Here is an 18,435-nt window from a genome sequence, read left to right on the forward strand (position 1 = left end):
GTGGCTCAGGGATGATGCAGCCCGAGGGGCGCCCCCAGCAAGGTAAGCTAAAGACTTAAGCAAAAGGGATACATGCCACTGGGATGGACCCATGTGGCCTGGGAATAATGCAGCCCGAGGGGCGCTCCCAGCTTAAACGAACTTGGAAGGTGTCACCTGGTTATGTAGACGAAGTAGAGTTGGTGCAGCCGAAGCCGCGCGTTGAAGGAATGGCTCCTCATGAGCCACCGGGACCCTGAGCCTCGGGAGGCTCTGGAGGTTCAGGAGGTTCCCTGAAGACCGTCTCCATCTCCTCCTGGACGGCGTGGAACCTGGCCTCCTGAGCCGCCAGGACTTGCCGCATGTTGCGCTGATAGGCCGTCGCCACGCTCGGCAAGCCGAAGGGCATGCGAACGTAGCTGTGTGGTGAGCCCTCACAGCGACCCACACGCGATGGCCAGAAGCGCTCCTGAGATGCGGCCCTGTTGAGCCCTGGGGCGTCGACGCAGACACGCAGCCCGGCATCCTCGCCTGGATGGGGAGCTGCGCCTTGTGAGCGGCTATGGCCGCGCATGGCTCTTACTTCTTGCAGTTCCTGGGTGGCCTTGGTGATGAACTCCTGGGTGGTGGGCACTCCTTGCCCTGTGCTCTCCTGAGGAAAGTGTGCCGTGAGGCACACTTCCAAGTGGTGCCCAAGCGCCTCCCTCGTGAGGTTGGCAAGGTCTGAGGCTCTCCGAAAGAGAGCCCCCGAGCCCTGCCTAAGGAGGGCGCTAGGCGCGCTTTCCTATGCGGTGGAGGGAGGCGCCCCTGGAGCGGGCGCTGGTCCTGATGAGGCTCCTGTCGCGACGCCATCCTCTTGAGGTCCTGTGCGGCGCGGCAGCTTCTTCTTGGGGATGGTCTCCGGAGGGCCTTCACTTCTGCTGTCGGGGTCGTCGATTGCTGCGGCTTGAAAGGCGCGCTCAAGGGAGCACACCGCATCCCTCTCTTCACACGGGACCGTGATGACCCCTCCGCTTCCTGGCATCTTGAGAACGTTGTAGCCGTGATGAGTGACTGCCATGAACTTGGCCAGGGCTGGATACCCGAGGATGGCATTGTACAGCAGGAGGATGTGCGCGATGTCGAAGTCGATGAGCTCGGTGCGATAGTTCTTGCGCTCCCTGAAGGTGACAGGCAGGCGGACCTGCCCTATTGGTGTGGTGGAACCGTCGGTCACTCCTGAGAAAGGCTTGGTTGGCTGGAGCTGCTCATATGGCACTTGGAGGTTGTCGAACATGTCGACGGACAGGACGTTGAGCCCTGCGCCGCCGTCGATGAGAGTCTTGGTGACTTGCACATTGCTGATGACGGGGGAGCACAGCATAGGGAGGGCGCCAGCGGTGGCCGCGCACTTGAGCTAATCTACCGAGTTGAAGGTGATGGCACATTGGGACGACCTGAGCGAGCGCGTGGCCTCGAGCTTGGGGAGCACCGCGTTCACCTCGCGAGCGAACTGTTTGAAGATGCGCTGAGAGGCTGGGGCCTGGGCACCGTCCAAGATGCAGGCGATCGCACGCGGCTCCTGGAAGCCCCCAGCCCCCTCGTCCTGGTGGTGGTCGTTGTTCCTTCTTGGTGGCGGCAGCGGGGGAAGACCGGCGTTGCCCTGGGGCCGATCCTCATGAGGCGGGTCCCTCCAGGCGCCCTCGCGAGGTTGGTCCTGCCAGCGGTCCTCACGAGGCCGTTCGCGCCACTCCTGGCGCGGGCCACGGTCGTCCCAGCGTCCGCCTCCGCGTCCTCCTCCGCGTCCGTAGCCCCGGTCGTTGCGCTCGGGGCGTCGACCGTAGCGTCCTTCCCGTATGGCTCTGAGCTCTTGACAGTCGCTGGTGTTGTGGGTGTTTAGGTTGTGGAAGGCGCAGAACGGTCGGCCGTTCTTGGATGACTCGGGCTGATCTCTGCCTCGCTTGGTGTCGGGCTCCGATGCGAGCACTTTACCGCCTCTTTGCGCTTCATGTCCTTGGCCTTGGCCTTCTTCTCCTCCGCTCCTGCAGCTGGCAGCTCAAAGAGAGAAAGGCGCCCCTCCTCAGCTCTTGCGCACTTGGTCGCCAGGTTGAACAGCTCCTGAGATGTGCAGAGCTCCTCATGGATAGCGAGCTCTTCCTTCATCTTGACGTCACGGACGCCGTCGAAGAACGCGGAGATGATGGCTTCGTCCATGACCTTGGGGATCTTGAGGCGGGTGTTGTTGAAGCGCTGGATGTACTTCTGGAGGGTCTCTCCTGGTTGCTGATTGATGCGGCGTAGATCACCCGCGGTCGGTGGGCGGTCGTGAGTGCCCTGGAAGTTGGCGACGAAGCGGTCGCGCATCTCGTCCCAGGAGGAGATCGAGCCATGCTGCAGGTTCAGGAGCCAGGAGCGGACCCCATCCTTGAGAGCCATGGGAAACCAGTTCGCCATGACTTTTTCGTCGCCGTTGGCCGCTTCGATGCTCAGCTCATAGAGCTGCAGGAACTCCGCGGGGTTGGCGGTGCCGTCGTAGCGAGGAGGCAGATCTGGCTTGAACTTGCCTGGCCAAGCGACGCTACGCAGTTCAGGGGTGAAGGCGCGGCAGCCGGCCGTGGTCCCCGGGGCCTGCTTCTGAGGTGGAGCTTGGTCTTGGCGAGGTCCGCGCTGCGCCGCTACAGGCGGCATGCGGTGTTGACGAGGTGGCGCGGGGAGTGCCGGTGTAGCTTCTCGCGGCCGCGGGATTTCTTGGCAGCTTCTTTCTTCACGCGCGGGCGCCGGGCGCGGTGGATCACGCCGCGGAGGCGCGCGCCTTGGTGCCAAGGCACCGTCTTGGGGTTGAGGTGGTGGAGGCATGGCATGAGCCCCGTCACCCGCGGCTGGTTGAGGGGGAGGCAGAGAGTGGGACAGCGCCGGAGAGCCCCTGCGGCACGGACGAGCTCGGCGACGTGGTCGAGCCACTCCTCATAGAGGTCGTCGACGGGGCGGTAATGCAGGAGCTCGTTCGCCGCGATGAGCACGGCCAGTGCCTCCATGGGAGCGTGGTGCGCGTGAGACGAAGAACCGGCAGGGGTAAGTGATGGGGTAGCGGTGCGGCCGTCTTGCCGCACCGAAGGATGCAGCAAGCACTACAAAAAAAAGACACAGCCGTGACATTTTGGGCCGAACAAATTTTTTTTCTGTCATACATATGACACTTCTATGACGATAATTGTGACAAAACCCGGTATCATCATAGATGTGGTGGGCTCCTACTTCTATGACAAAAAATCATGACAGAAAATGGGCTTTTCGTCCTGGGCGGGCCGGAGACGCTGCTGCATGACATTCTTTGGGCCGTCCATGACGGAAAAAACCGTGGTAGAAGCGAGGGGGAGGAAAATTTTGGGGAGTTCCCGGTTACGGTGGGAGGTCGGGGGCCGAGCGATGCGCGTTTCTCTCGTACACGTACGCGTGTGTGTGCGAGGCGTTGGCTCTAACTGAACCCGAGCGAGGCGTTGGGCTCTAACTGAACCCGAGCGATTGCACTGGAGGCTACGCGTTACTGAACCCGAGCGATCGATCGATGGCTGTTAACTGAACCCGATCGAGTGATTCCTTCACTACTGCTGCTAACTGAAGCCGATCGATTGGATGAACACTGAGCGTTGCGGGGGGGGGGGGGGTGGATGAACAGTGAGCGGTGGCGTTGCCTCTGGATGAATAGGACCCCGTGGTGTGGTGGAGGGCTGGATGAACAGTAGACGGTGGAGGGGTGCCCGTGGAGGGGTGGTTGAACAGGACCCCGTGGTGTGGAGGGCTGGATGAATAGTAGACGATGGAGGGGTGCCCGTGGAGAGGTGGTTGAACAGTAGCCGGTGGAGTAGCGCACGGTGGAGGCTCGATGAACAGGAGCCCGTGGAGGCTGGAGGAGGTCGACGGTAGCCCGTGGAGGCTGGAGGAGGTCGACGGTGGAGATGAACAGTATCCCGTGGAGTCCCGTTTTGCGGTACGCCACACCACTCCCGATGAACAGGACCCCCGTTTCGACCGTAGGAGATCCGTTTCGTCCGTTTTGCGGTACGCCACACCCCTCCCGATCAATAGGACCCCCGTTTCGACCGTAGGAGGTCCGTTTCGTCCGTTTTGCGGTACGCCACACCCCTCCCAATCAACAGGACCCCCGTTTCGACCGTATGAGGTCCGTTTCGTCCGTTTTGCGGTACCCCACACCCCTCCTGATCAACAGGACCCCCGTTTCGACCGTAGGAGGTCCGTTTCCTTCGTTTTGCGGTACGCCACACCCCTCCCGATCTACAGGACCCCGTTCCGAACGTAGAAGGTCCGTTTCCTCCGTTTTGCGGTACGCCAGGCCTCGTTTCCATCGCCTGTTCCGTCCAAGCCCTCCCGATGAACACGACCACGCATTCCGTTCCGACCCAGCCGGTTGGCTCCCACGCGTTCCGTTGCCTCCCGATGAACACGACACATTCCGTTGCCTCCCCATGAACACGGCGCATTCCGTTGCCTCCCCATGAACACGACGCATTCCGTTGCCTCCCCATGAACACGATGACGACGCTGTTTCTCCGTTCCGACCCAGCCATGTACACGAGCCCTGGCCGTACGTATGCGCGAGTAGGCGTTCGAGACCCTGCCCGTATGTACACATACATGGCCGTATTTTCTTTCTTGCACCTTGGCCGCTGTACGTACGTGTACATGCTACGTGCGCGCCTCTACTACGACACGTGTGCGCCTCTACTACGACACGTGCGCGCCTCTATATCGACCAGTATGTACGTACACGTTCGCGACCAGAATGACAATGCTATGTACGCTTCGACCAGGTGGGTCCCGACTGTCAGGCACTTCCTTGCCTGCGAAGATGTAGCTGGTGGGTCCCAGCAGTCAGGGGGGCGAATCGTTTTTTTTTTGCCCGGATGCACTTCCTTGCATGCGAAGGTGTAGCTGCTGGGTCCTAGCAGTCAGGGGGGCGAATCGTTTTTTTTGCCCGGACGCACTTCCTTGCGTGCGAAGGTGTAGCTGGTGGGTGCCAGCAGTCGGGGGGCGAATCGTTTTTTTTCGGACGCACTTCCTTGCGTGCGAAGATGTAGCTGGTGTGTCCCAGCAGTCAGGGGGGCGAATCGTATTTTGTACACACTTCCTTGCGTGCGAAGATGTAGCTCGTGGGTCCCAGCAGTTGTCACATCCCTAGCCTTGCTATGCACTAGGCTAGCTAGTCATGTGTGCTTCATGTTTAAGTTTCCAATGAATTTGAAATGGGGATTGCCTAAACCCTAGCATTAAAGGAATTCAGTAGGTTCAACCAAAATATTTCCAGTAAATCCAAATGGTTTTCAAAAATGTTCATCATTCTTGGAAAATGCTGGAAACAGTAATCAGAGGTGATGCACATTTTTCCATGACATATTTGGGCTCTGGATTAATCATACTCTATTTGCATTTGGGCATTTAAATGCTATTAAATATTTTAAATGCTCAAATAATCATAAACTAAAATGTTTACTGGAGGATATATTCCCAACAGTGATCATGAGCAGTTTCATGATTTTTGGAAATGCCCTGGCATTTTTAATAAAGCCAAACACAATTACAGAAAATAGAAAACAGAAACAATGAAAGAAAAGAGAGAGAAAGGAGTCTTACCTGGCGCTTACCTGGCCTGGCCCAGCACGGCCCAGCCCACTGGCCTGGTGCCAGTCATCGCCTACCTCTGCCAGTAGGCAGAGGAGGGACACCGCGACGCCGCCGCGCGCGCCACGGCGTCACCTGCTTGCCGCCCGCGCCTCTGGAGGATCCGGACGACGCCACGCGCCACCCCGGGCCCTCTCACTCCTCCCTCCATGCTCATCCCCTCCCTTGTCTCTCTCCCGCGACAACCGAGCAGAGCTCGTCGCCACCGCTCGCCGTTGCCGCACCCACAGCCTTCCCCGCGCCTCTCCGACGTAACCACGAGCTCCGCCACGACGTCGTCGTCCTCTCCATCGAGTCACGCGGCGCCAGAAGCCTTGCTGCATCTCCAACGCCGCCGATCTCGACCTCGGGCGCCGGTGATCCCCACCATCGTTTCGCCGGACCCCGTGCCTCCCCTGCCTCGCCAGCAGCACCAGAAGAACCGCGGTGAGCCGTTGCACCGTTTCCCCCTTGCCTCATTGCGTGATTCGCCCCCTAGCCGCATCAACCACTAGAGCCGACCGCTCCCCGCCGCCGGCCATGTCGCCGCCGCGGTTGCAACACCCGCACGCCGCACCAGAGCACGTAGGCGTGCTCAGCGCTTCCTCAGGAAGCCGCAGACCCCACCAGTTCGCCTCGAAACGCGCTGTGGCGCCTAACCCGTCGGTGCCCGAGCTCCGGCCGCCGCCGCGAGCTCGCTTCCGGCGAGCTCGGTCCGTCCCAGCCCCTCCCGTCTGCCCTAGCAGATGCACGCGAACGCCAGCTCGCCGTAGCTCCAAACCGCGCCGCAAATCACCGCCTGTAGCGCCGTCCCGAGCAACTCCGGCGATCCTCCGCCGTCAGGCTTGGTCGCCGGCGTCCAACTCCGGTGGTTGGTGACGTGGCACCGTCATTAGCGCTAACTAACCCCCTAGAGTCACTGACAGTGGGCCCCAGGCCTGGTCAAACCTCAGTCAGCGCTGGGTTTGACCGGGATTAGCCCTGTGCCGCTGACGTGTGGCCCCCACACGTCAGGTTTGACCTGGGTCAACCCAGTTGACTGCTGACACAGGCATGACGCAGTGCTGACGCAATTAATCCTTTTCTGGATTTAAAATAATTCAGGAAATTCCAGAAAATCCTATAAACTTCTAAAAATCATAGAAAATAATCTATAACTCAGATGGAAAACATTTATATATGAAAAATGATCAGAAAAATCCAATCTATCCATCTATACCATTTCCATGCATGTTAGAACAACTTATGACTACTGTTTAGGACAATTCAATTAAATGGCATTTAAGAAATCACATATGGAGTTTGAATTTGAATCTTTGATTCAAGCCAACTCCATTTAACTTGCTGCTAGTTGCATTAGCCCAAACCACAGCATATTGCCATGCCATGATCATGCATCATATTGTGCATTGCATTGATTGTATTTCTTCTCTGTTGCCGGTATCTGTCCCCTCTCGGTAGACGATGTTCCGACGTTGTGATCGCTGACACTAATGAAGACTCAATGCTATCTTCAGAAGTGCCAGGCAAGCAAAACCCCCTTGCTCATTCCGATACAATCCCACTCTCTCGCTCCTGCTCTCTTTTACTGCATTAGGACAACAACGATCTATCTGTTACTTGCTGCGGTAGCTGAACCCCTTTATCCTCTGCATGACCTGTCATTGCCACAGTAAATAGATGAAACCCACTAGCATGAGTAGGAGTTGTTTGAGCCCTGCTGTGCCTACTCATTCATGCTTGTTTGTCATGCCTGCTATTGCTTAGAGTTGTGTCAGGTCTGATTCATCGGGAATGAATTGGAAGTGGTGAACATGTCCTACTGTGTGAGAGCTAAGTGTGTGAACACGGTTTGGTAAAGGTAGCGGTGAGAGGCCATGTAGGAGTACATGGTGGGTTGTCTCATTGAAACCGTCCTCAGGAACTGAGTTCTGTGTTTGTGATCCATGAACAGTTACTACCACACATTGGGTTCCGGTAACTCGACCCCTCTCGACTTATTAATCAACTTGATCTCTGTCCAGGAGTTGCAACTAGTTTCTGGTGTTTGTAGGTTGTGTTAGTAGTCTACCAAGTGGTACCCGGTACAGGTGGGCTTGGGACAGACTAGGCACCGTGGCACGGTGTACCAAGCGTAGATCCATCCGTCGAGGTGGGCTTGGGAACCCTGTTCACATCGTTTGGGGCCGTGAGCGACACCCCGGCCGGATCTCCTTGCGGATGGAACCCGAATAGGCGATAAACCTGGACGAGAGACTTGTGTGGTTAGTCAGGTCGTGGCCGACTCCCTCGCCAGGCTTCCGCTTGAAGGTTGCCGAGGTACACGAGGTGTACATGGTGGTAAGTGGCGAGAGCGTGTGTGACGAAGTACACCCCTGCAGGGTTAATATGATCTATTCGAATAGCCGTGTCCACGGTAAAGGACTTCTGGGTCGCCTGTACAGTTCATAGACAGGTGAAAGTGGATACTCTAAAATGCGCAAGATAAGCGTGAGTGCTATGGATGGCGTTCTCGTAGGGAGACGGGAGCGGATCCATAGTGGTGTATTGATATGGTGAACATGTGGACTCGTGTGCGCCACCTCAAAAGAGTTACTTGCAGTCGTAGTTCAGGTTAGCCACTGAGTCAAAGCTGGCTTGCTGCAGTCAAACTCCACCACCCCCTTTGTTGATACCGATGCATATGTAGATAGTTCTGATGTAAGTCTTGCTGGGTACATTTGTACTCACGTTTGCCTATTTTATGTTTTGCAGAGAGACGTCGGTCTCGCTAGTAGTTCCGTGTGGACTTCGACGTTTAGCTTGTTACCTCAGCTACGATCTTGTGCCCTCGGCAGGATCTAGTAGATAGTCAGGCTTCTCAGCCTTTTTCATTTGTAGATGTCTGTACTCAGACATGTTAAGCTTCCGCTTGTGCTTTGACTTGTATGCTCTGAATGATGGGTCATGAGACCCTTGCTTGTAATATCTGGCTCTTCGGAGCCTAATGAATAAATACTCTGAGTCGTAGAGTCTTGTTGTGATGCCATGTTGTATTTGCACATATCGAGCATATTGTGTGTATGATTGAAATGCTTGGTATGTGTGGGATCCGACAATCTAGTTGTCTATCCTTAGCAGCCTCTCTTATGGGGAAATGTAGTCTAGTGCCTCCTTGAGCCATAGTAGTCCGCTACAGCCCGGTTCACCGGAGTCCTGCTAGCCCAGCACTACTGCTCTGGACACTTGACTGGCCGGCATGTGTTTCATATCGTTCCTGTGTCTGTCCCTTCGGGGAAATGTCACGCGGTGACATCCGGAGTCCTGCCTAGCCTGCTACAGCCCGGGTTCCCGGAGTCCTGTTAGCCTAGTGCTACAGCCCGGATTCGCACGCTGCTGACCGACACGTTCGATGTTGATTCATGTATGCCTGTCCCCATACGTTAGTGCCGCTTTGGGTTCACGACTAGCCATGTCGGCCCGGGTTCTCTGTCATATGGATGCTAGCGACATTGTCATATACGTGAGCCAAAAGGCGCAAACGGTCCCGGGCCATGGTAAGGCGACACCCGTGGGAGTACCGTGCGTGAGGCCGCAAAGTGATATGAGGTGTTACAGGCTAGATCGGTGTGACTCGGAATCGCGGTCCCGACAGCAGTCAGTGGGTGAATCATTTTTTTCGCGAAATATGGTGGCCCGTCTGGTGGGTCCCCGCTGTCAGGTGGAGGAATAATTATTTCGCGCGTAATAAGGAGGCACTTCCTTGCGGCTGCCGTGGACACAGCTGTCAGCCTCTCCACGTACAGTCCACGTCCGATGGAAGTCGTTCCTTGACCACGTTGACCACGCCGCGCCGAGAGCACCAGGGCGGTGGACGACGTGGCAGTGGATGCACATGCGGAGAGGAGTTCGAGGGTTCACTGGTTCGGCTGCGCTGCCATCACCGCAGAATAACAGGGGTGTGGGTGAGTGGAGGGATGGCCTGGCCAGCGGTGGGAGTAGTAGGGGGCGGTGAGGCCTCCGCGGCAGCACAGCCGGCCACGGGAGGCAGGAGCTGGCGGCACGACCGGCGCTGCTTTGGGCGGCTTGAGCAAGAAGACCAGAGGTTGAAGAAGCACGACGGCCGTTGGATGGACATCGTATGGTCACTGCAGCTAGAATCGTTTATATTGACTAAGTTGACAAAGCCCTTGGTACGTCAACTTAGTAGGCCCACAGGTCAGCTTCCGAAAAGGTGCGCCCCATATGTCAGGGGGAGGAATCATTTTTTGGGCGGGTGAAGCTAGAATATCCGAGATTGAAGAAGAAGCACGGCATCCATTGGATGGACATCCAACGGCCACTGCTGCTACAACCGTGTGTTGACTATAAGTTGACAAAGCCTTGCATACGCATCAACTCTGTTTTTTTAGGGGACGCGTCAACTTAGTAAGGCCAGAAGTGTGTGGCAGAGAACTTATAGCCCATTTGAGATTTGTAAGAATGTGTAGCCCATTTTTGAATTCTAATGGAATTTACTACAACCCATTTACAGTTTGTTAAAAGTACAACCCATTTCAACCAACCGTTCAAAACAGAATTCAATAAAATTTCCCACATTTTGATGGGATCCGAAATATTTTTATCCCGAAATTTTCTAGTCATATTAAATACAATTTCAATATAAATTTATATTACGTAAAAATCCAACGAAACATTGCGCTCGCAACAATTAATGAAATTAAAATTTTCAATATCCAAAAATAATATTTTATAAAGTAATCACGTGTTTGGTGCATTTTTTATAGTTAGTGCCCAGTTCTTATAATTACATTCCATTTATTATTTCTTAAAGCCCATTTTCTTGTTAAGCCTAATGCATCCCTCCTAGGAAAGATTTGCAGCCCAGCGGGGCGGAGAATAACAACTTGACCTTGCCTGGGTATTCCTAAAAAAAGTATAGCTGGGCTAGCCATTTTCAGCTTGAAAAAAATTAATATCTGGGCTGGATATCTGGCCTGGGCTAGACGGGCCACAGCTCGCCCAGTTAATACCTGCAGCGATGTTTTCGTTGTTGTTCAGAGGAGAAAAATTAATATCTGGGCTAAACATCGAAAAACTCAGCAGTGCTCACACCTCAAAAACACAAATACTGCTCGAGCTGCTTGGTCCCAGCTGTCGGCCGCATCTTGTGCAATTCTCTCGTTTATTGACTACTACATAGGTTGACAATGGTGTGGGACCGTGATGTCAGGAAACCAGGAGGAAGAAAATAAATTATAGTTATATATATATATAATAAGGAGGCACATGCGTACGTGAGGCTATGGACCTGGTGGGTCCCCATTGTCATCCTCTCCAAGTAAAGTCATCTCCTCGCCCGCGCGCGCTTTCCGCCCGAAATAGTCAGCGCCGCCCGCCCCGCTTCCCGGTGCAGGCGATTGCTCCGCCTTCAAACGACACAAGTGCCTCCGTCCGTCCATCTGCCGCCCACATTAATGATACGCGGTTGCCGAGGCGGCTACTCCGGCGCCACACGTTCGTCCCTCCGCCCGCCCACCATTGCTATATAAACTGCTGCGCCGGCCATAGCCGCAGTCATCTGCATCCGTTCCCTTTCTCCTGTCCACACCACTACTGCCCACCATGGCTTCCTCGCGCTCCAGCGCTCTTCGAGAGGGGCGAACGACGGACCACAAGGAGATGGCATCCATTGCTGCCGACCGGCTGGCCCGCAGGCAGCCGGAGGACGACGACGTCCCAATGGAGAACATGGTAGTCGACGATCCGGCGCCAACCCCCTCCTCCGCGCCATCCTCGTTGGTGCATTGCACCATGACCATCGGCGAGGCCCGTGCCCAATATATGGACAGGGTGAGGCAGATGCGTGAGGAGCAGTTCCGGGAGGCGCAGGCCGACGCCGCCTACAACCACCATCTCCTCCGGGAACACCTGCAGGCGGAGGAGCAGATCACCGCGGAGCGGGCGGAGCAGGAGGCGCTGCTCGACTCGTACCGCTCCACCCGCAAGGGCCGCCTCGAGCGCTGGCGGTACCGCATGCGGGTGGCGGAGGCTGCGGCCGCCTACAAAAAGGCTAGCAAAGAGGGCGATGAAGCGGGCGAGGCACTGTTTGGCGAGACCGAGGACGAGGCAGAGGACAATGCCGGCTCCGACGAGTCCCCGCTCCGCTGGCGTCGACGAGGCCCTGCTCCGCCGAGGCCCCGCGGCGCCAACAACGAGGAAGAGGACACCGCCGGCTCCGCCGAGGCCCCGCCCCGCCAACAACGAGGCAGAGGACATCGCCGGCTCAGCCGAGGCCCCACCCTACCGGCAACATGGGGGAGGATTTCCACCGCTCCGCTGAGGCACCACCCGCCGGCAACGAGACAGAGGACATCGCAGGCTCCGCCGAGGCCCCGCCCCGCTGCCAACGAGGCCGCGCCACACAGAAAACGAGGAAGAGTAGAACACGGTAGGTCGCCGCCGCTCAGGTCAAAGTAAGGCCACCGCTGCTACCCCCCGGTTGAAGCCAAGCTAGGCGGGTTGACCATTGACGGCCGGTTAGCTTCTTGGCGGCGACGTGGAGTCGGAGAGCTGCGCTGGAGAAGAACGATGCTTCTACTTAACTACTGGTGCAGTTGGCTGACTGACACATGGGCCCAACAGGCCACATGTCAGTTACGCAACTGCACCTGCAGTTAAGTCACTGAAGCTTCTGTTCGGCTCAGCGGGACACTGGTGGGTAGCTTCGGTTAATTAATTATACCTCCAGCGCACCCCTTTTTAGTTGAAGAATGTATGAAATGTAATGAAATCCGGCATGTTTATATGAATTCCGACCGTGTATGAATGAATTTATTTCGATTAGTTCGAATTCCTGTATCACTGGCATTGGATGAACATGCAAAACAATACGTACTAGCATTATTCCCAGGGTGATCACCTCGTTTGCAGCAGTTTCACATGTACTCCCTCCGGTCCTTTCTAGTCTGCATACAAGTTTTGTCTGCAGTCAAAGTATCTCTACTTTGACCAATCTTATACAAAAAAGTATGCACTTTCACAATGTGCGAAGTAAAAAGGAACAGAAGGAGTACAAAGAGTTTGAGCAGCTTTTTAGCGTTTCTGTACATTGCAATCAAACACACAGGCCTGGCAATTCATAGAGAACATTCAAAACAATCGATGATTATGCATCTCAGCGACTCACATGTCAGAGGCAATATTTACTTCACAACTAAAGAATAAAGAAAAAATTGATCGACGCTGCTGACAGCAAAGGGCGTCCCATTCGAAAATATCAAACGCATGTCTTGCTAAAATCAATGAGCAAAATTTGACAAGGTTGTCCCATTCCAAAATATCAAATGCCTACGATTGTGGAATGGGCAGGGTTTGCCATCAGTTCGGACATTGACATGGCACCTCGTGCTAAATAAACCAGCTGTTCTTTTTGTGCAGTTCCACCAAAATCAACCAAATTCGCGCGTAGCTTGTATGATTTCGCCCTTATATGTTGCAACGCCTTGAACTTATCGGCACCTCCTTTCTTGTGGTGGAAATGAATGATTCGATGTATTCATGAACATTTTGTGCAGTTCCCATTGAAATCAAGCTGAGCACCCCTGTTTGCACAAATACAAAAAAGTGATTAGTATAAAGCAAACTGTACTATGAATTGACAGTTTCAACAGGCACATACATGGTCCATGTAGAGCACACTTTTAGAAAAATGGAACTCACCAGAAAGAATCCTAGAACAACATTGTACTCGCGCATCACAGCAAAAAAATGGAGATTTGTCAGTCCTTCTGAGCTGAAGTTAGTTTGGTCTTGTGGGGAGTAATGTAACCATCCTTCAACTGCTCCTTCTGATGAGAAGATAGACAGGGCTTCTTCATCCTGGCATAATCGGAACTAGTCACTTCACGTACTCCATATTCTTCTTCAGAGGAAGATGATCCTGTTGTGCAAAGACAAGAGGACTACTAAATGCTAGCATCCCTGTTTGCTCGAAAAAAAGGAAAGGAAATATTTAAAACAGCACAGATGAAGCACTTCTCAAGGACAATACCACTTTTTCATGACAGTATCTAAACAGTAGCACAACACCAATAGAGATGACAAAGCTCAATCATATGGATGAAATCAGTGGGCGAGTACCAACCTTTGTCAGGAGGCTTATTGTGTAGAGCATACAGATGAAGCACTTCTCCGGAACCATCTGTTGCTATCTACGGTGGTGGCCATGCTTACTATATACTCCTCGATTAGTTTAATGTTTCCAACATCTTCTTGTGCAGTTCCACTAAAATATATGGTATCTTCAAAGAAGATCCCTGTTTGCACAAGTAGAGATAATTACATATTACATTAAGAGTGGCATCAAATCAGTGGCAAAACAATTGCTCGTTCCAGCCATAGCAATAAATTAAGATGCAAAACTATATCATTACTTGTGTCATCACAGTTCCAGTGCTTCATTACAGCACCGGGAGTTGATTTTTGTTTTTCTTCCGCTTGTTCTTCCCCTTCATCACTTGGTTCAATAACAGACAAGCTTCGCCTTCAATGTAAGATTTGGCATGTCAATTAGGGAGCACAAGTATAGTACTAAACTTAATTTTCTGATGAAAGTGGCAAAATACAGGCCAACAGTTGTGAAATATCCTTATCTTACCTCAATGGGATATTACGGTGCACATACAGATTGGAAGTCTTGTCTCCATTTGTGCAGTTCACTAAAATCAAGCAACATTATCGTACAAGTAGCACAACATATGAAAGCACACTGCAGAATCATGTGAAAGAAGGCTAGTACTGACCTCTCATGATGCGGAATTCAAACAACTCACAAGAAGAAGATCTGAACCAAATTCGCCTTAACGGATAGGAAGTAAGATCTCCTCTTGTGCAGTTCCACTAAGATCAAGCAATCAAGCAACGTTGTCGGTGTGACATTTTGGTTGAACTGCACAAAACACTCTTAAAACAAAAGTGTTTTGTGCAGTGCAACAAAAGGTCACAATGGCAACGAGGTGAAGTAGATAACCCTGTTTACACAGAGGTGCAAAGGAAACAATTAGTGGTCAATAACGGTGGATGACACAGAAGCCAACAAAAAGAAGCATCTACCTTATCTAAATGGGAAAGAAAGCAAGACAGTAGCATTTCTCAAACGGTGGCATTGATTAATATTAACATAGAGATTATATTAACAATAAAATTCGTTAAACATGTAATTTGCTTTTAACTGTGGCATTGCATCAATTTTCCAGCGGCATTATTAGAGGGTGTTTGTTTACAGGGACATTTTGGTGTAGGGACTAAAAAAACTCCGTGTCAGTCCCATCTAAACCAAACAGGAGGGACTTTTAGGGACTAAAAGTGGGCATTTGGGACTAAAGAAAGAAGACCCCGAGGGAGTCTTTTTGGGACTTTTTCCAACAGTTGCCCCTGCCACGCATCGCACCTTGTCTCTATTAGTTCATTACTAGGGGTAACATGGTCTTTTAGCATGTCATTTAATAACCTCTAGTCCATGTTTAGTCCCTGGAACCAAGCAGGTAGGGACTAGGGAGTTTTTAACCAAACAGGGCCTTAGATTAACAACAGCTAATGAGTTGCACGGGACAGTGGACGCACCAGCACCATGTGCATCTACCGATGTACTGTGGTCATGCACAGTCTGTTGCAACAAAGAACAAACAACCAAGGAGCATATTTGTGTTGGTCCCAGTTTTGTTATCTTTAGACACCTTTCCCTATGTGAGCGCAGCAAATCTAGTCCTGCTCAAACTCTACAGCCTTGTCCCTTCCTTTCCTTTTTGAACTAGTACTTTCGCCCCTTCCTTTCCTCTTTGAACCACGTCCTAGATTTATGCGATACAACTTTCCCCACTACTTTCCCCCATTCCTTTCCTCTTTGAACCACGTCCTAGATTCATGCTATACAACTTTCCCCCTTCATTTCCTCTTTGAACCACGTCCTAGATTCATGCTATATACAACTTTTCCCACTACTTTCCCCCACTCCTTTCCTCTTTGAACCACGTCCTAGATTCATGGTATACATGCAGCTAGAGCAATGCATGTGGAGTAAGTAAATTATACCTTAAGGTTCTTGGGGCGTGGTTCGGTGGGCGACGGGACGGCGGCGAAGAAGAAGGGGTCGGAGGCCCTCCCGCGCCGCCGCTGGGTGGAAAGTGAACAGCTGCGCCGGTAGTCCCTCGCCGACGGCGACAGCGTTAAGCCTCCTTCCCTTCCCGGCGGACGGATCCTGCCGGCTCTTTGAGCAGCAGTGAGGGGAGAGAGAGGCCAACGAAGTCTTGTTTAGATCTGGAGAGGGCGAGAGAGTGTGAAGAGAGCAACTACAAGCGCTGAGGCTCCAGCGGGAGAGGGCGAGAGAGTGTGAAGAGAGCAACTACAAGCGCTGAGGCTCCAGCGTGTATATATATACTGGAGAGAGAGTGTGAAGCGTGCAAACCCTAGAAAACATTTTGACCAGTCAAAGAATCCTCCTGGCACAAATTATGCTCAAGTGTAGTTATCGAACCCGAGACCTCAAGTTTGATGAGCGAACAGGCTAACCAGCTACACAACCCTCCCGTTATGTTCAACGAGAGGGAAATAACCTTTTATACATTCCTGCATTCGTGTGACAAGCATGTCGTGTTTTTTTGTGTGTGTGGGAGTCATTGGGATTTCAATCATAATCGTGTCATGTGGCTTTGGTGGTAAGACTATCCACAGTGGTGCAGAAATAATGCAGCCTTAGTCACCTTACCTCTCTCCATGTAGTACGTTGGGTCCCACCAGTCAGAGGGTGAAACAAACAAATTAATAAGAAAAATTAAAAGCGCCAGCGGTGTATCTTACCTCACACATCTCGCTACTGCTCGGGAACACTGTCCAATTGACCCCTCTGTTCACTCACGTACTATTTTAAGTGAATCCTTATTATAACATGCACACAAATTTTGGGCACTTGTATTCGACTTAAGTCAGTGTGCCACCGTATCTCGTATACTTACTACTCCCTCCGTCTAGGTGTAATAAGTCACGTTAGAAGGTGTAATGGGACCAAGGTGCGTGCGTGTGCGTGTGTGTGTGTGTGTGTTTGACAGCATGTGTGTGTTAGAGAGAGCGACAGATCGACCTACTCCTACAGAGAGATGTTGTGTAGTGTACGATTTTAGCCGCGAGAGTCGGTGCATCCTCTCGTTTTCGGGCGTGTCTGGTAGGGACATGCGGACAGCTGCCACGTCCGCTCCTAACCAGCCTGGCCCACCCAAAGCCCCTCCATCGCCCGCGCGCGCTTCCCGCCCTAAACGGTCAGTGCCGCTCCAAAGAATCGGTGCCGAATTCATGCCCGGGCAGAGCGGACGCGACCTCTCACTGGCGCAAGAGTGATGGTTGCTTCGTCCGTCCAACTTACTGCTGGGTCTATGTGATTTGACGGCTCATTGGTCTTTATTACTGAGGTGGTAGGACTGCTGGATGTCCCACGCTTTCGGCGAAAGGAGGTACTACTACTAGATGACAATTTTCTCCATTCTTACGGCAGAGGCGTGCAAGAGCAGTGAAAACATGCAGGCTCAGTGATTACATGGCCCACCTCACACTATCACCATGCGACACCTAACTCTTTACATAGTACTCGATCCGTTCCTAAATATTACTAGATGAGTCCCCGCGCGTTGCCGCGGAACAGCGGTATATCTCTCTGCGCAAAATTATCGATTTCATAGAACTAAAAAAACTCTATAACCGCATGACAAATGTGGTAGCCAAACTAAATAAACTCCCATCATCATTTAGATCATCCCACGTAAGGAAAAAAGATCAGCCAACTCCTACTGCATAATGGGATTATATTTTTCTTTTTGACATGTTAATGGGACTTAAAAGCTCACTTACATGCATGCTACCGGTGCATGCTTGCATGCAGACATGTTGATGTGATTTAAAACCTACTCACATGCATGTGCCACGATATTTCTGCATGCTTGCATGTGGCTTAGTGCGGAGCCTCTCAACGTCTAGATCAGACGGCTATTATGGACTGATTTACTTCATCTAACGGCTACATCAATTTTGATGATGTGGCTCAAGGAGAGGATAGAGAATTCCTACTAGTGGGGGCTAGCTATTACTAGTAGATAAGTCTTTGTAGATATTCCACTACATACGGAACAAAATGAATGAATCTACACTTAAAATGCATCTATATACATCCGCATGTGGTTCATGGTGAAATCTCTACAAAGACTTATATTTAGGAACGGAGGAAGTACTAGTATAGTACGTACTGTAATTTATCAGCGAGATAAATTTGTACAATGCTATGAAGCTTCCAGCTTCTGTTACATGTATCTTGCGTCCAAGGTTGCCCGTTGCAACATTTCATCAAATACAAAGGAGACTAACATGCATGCTATTGCATCTCAATGATTGACAGATCATAGCAAATATGTACTCCCTCCGCTCCAAAATAAGTGTCTCAACTTTGTGTAAACTTTAGTACAAAGTTGTACTACTACTAAACTTGACACTTATTTTGGAACAGAGGCAGCTAAAGAAAAAAACGATCCATGCAGTCCCTAGCCCTTGAACCGTGAACCCTGACCAGGCTTCAATTTGCTGGCAATGTTCGAGCTTCCTAATAAATGAAGTTTGCAACCTTTTGACCATCGGATCATTTTGTGCAGTTTCACCAAAATCGAGATGAGCATCCCTGTGGCAAAGAAATTGAAGAAGCGTGATTGGAATAAGATTACTGGGACTAGTTGATGAGACATAAACTCATCACAAATACAGTACGTAGAAGCCAGTAGAGGTATG

The sequence above is a fragment of the Triticum aestivum genome, chromosome 3D, assembly GCF_018294505.1.
Source record: "Triticum aestivum cultivar Chinese Spring chromosome 3D, IWGSC CS RefSeq v2.1, whole genome shotgun sequence".
Classification (NCBI taxonomy): domain Eukaryota; kingdom Viridiplantae; phylum Streptophyta; class Magnoliopsida; order Poales; family Poaceae; genus Triticum; species Triticum aestivum.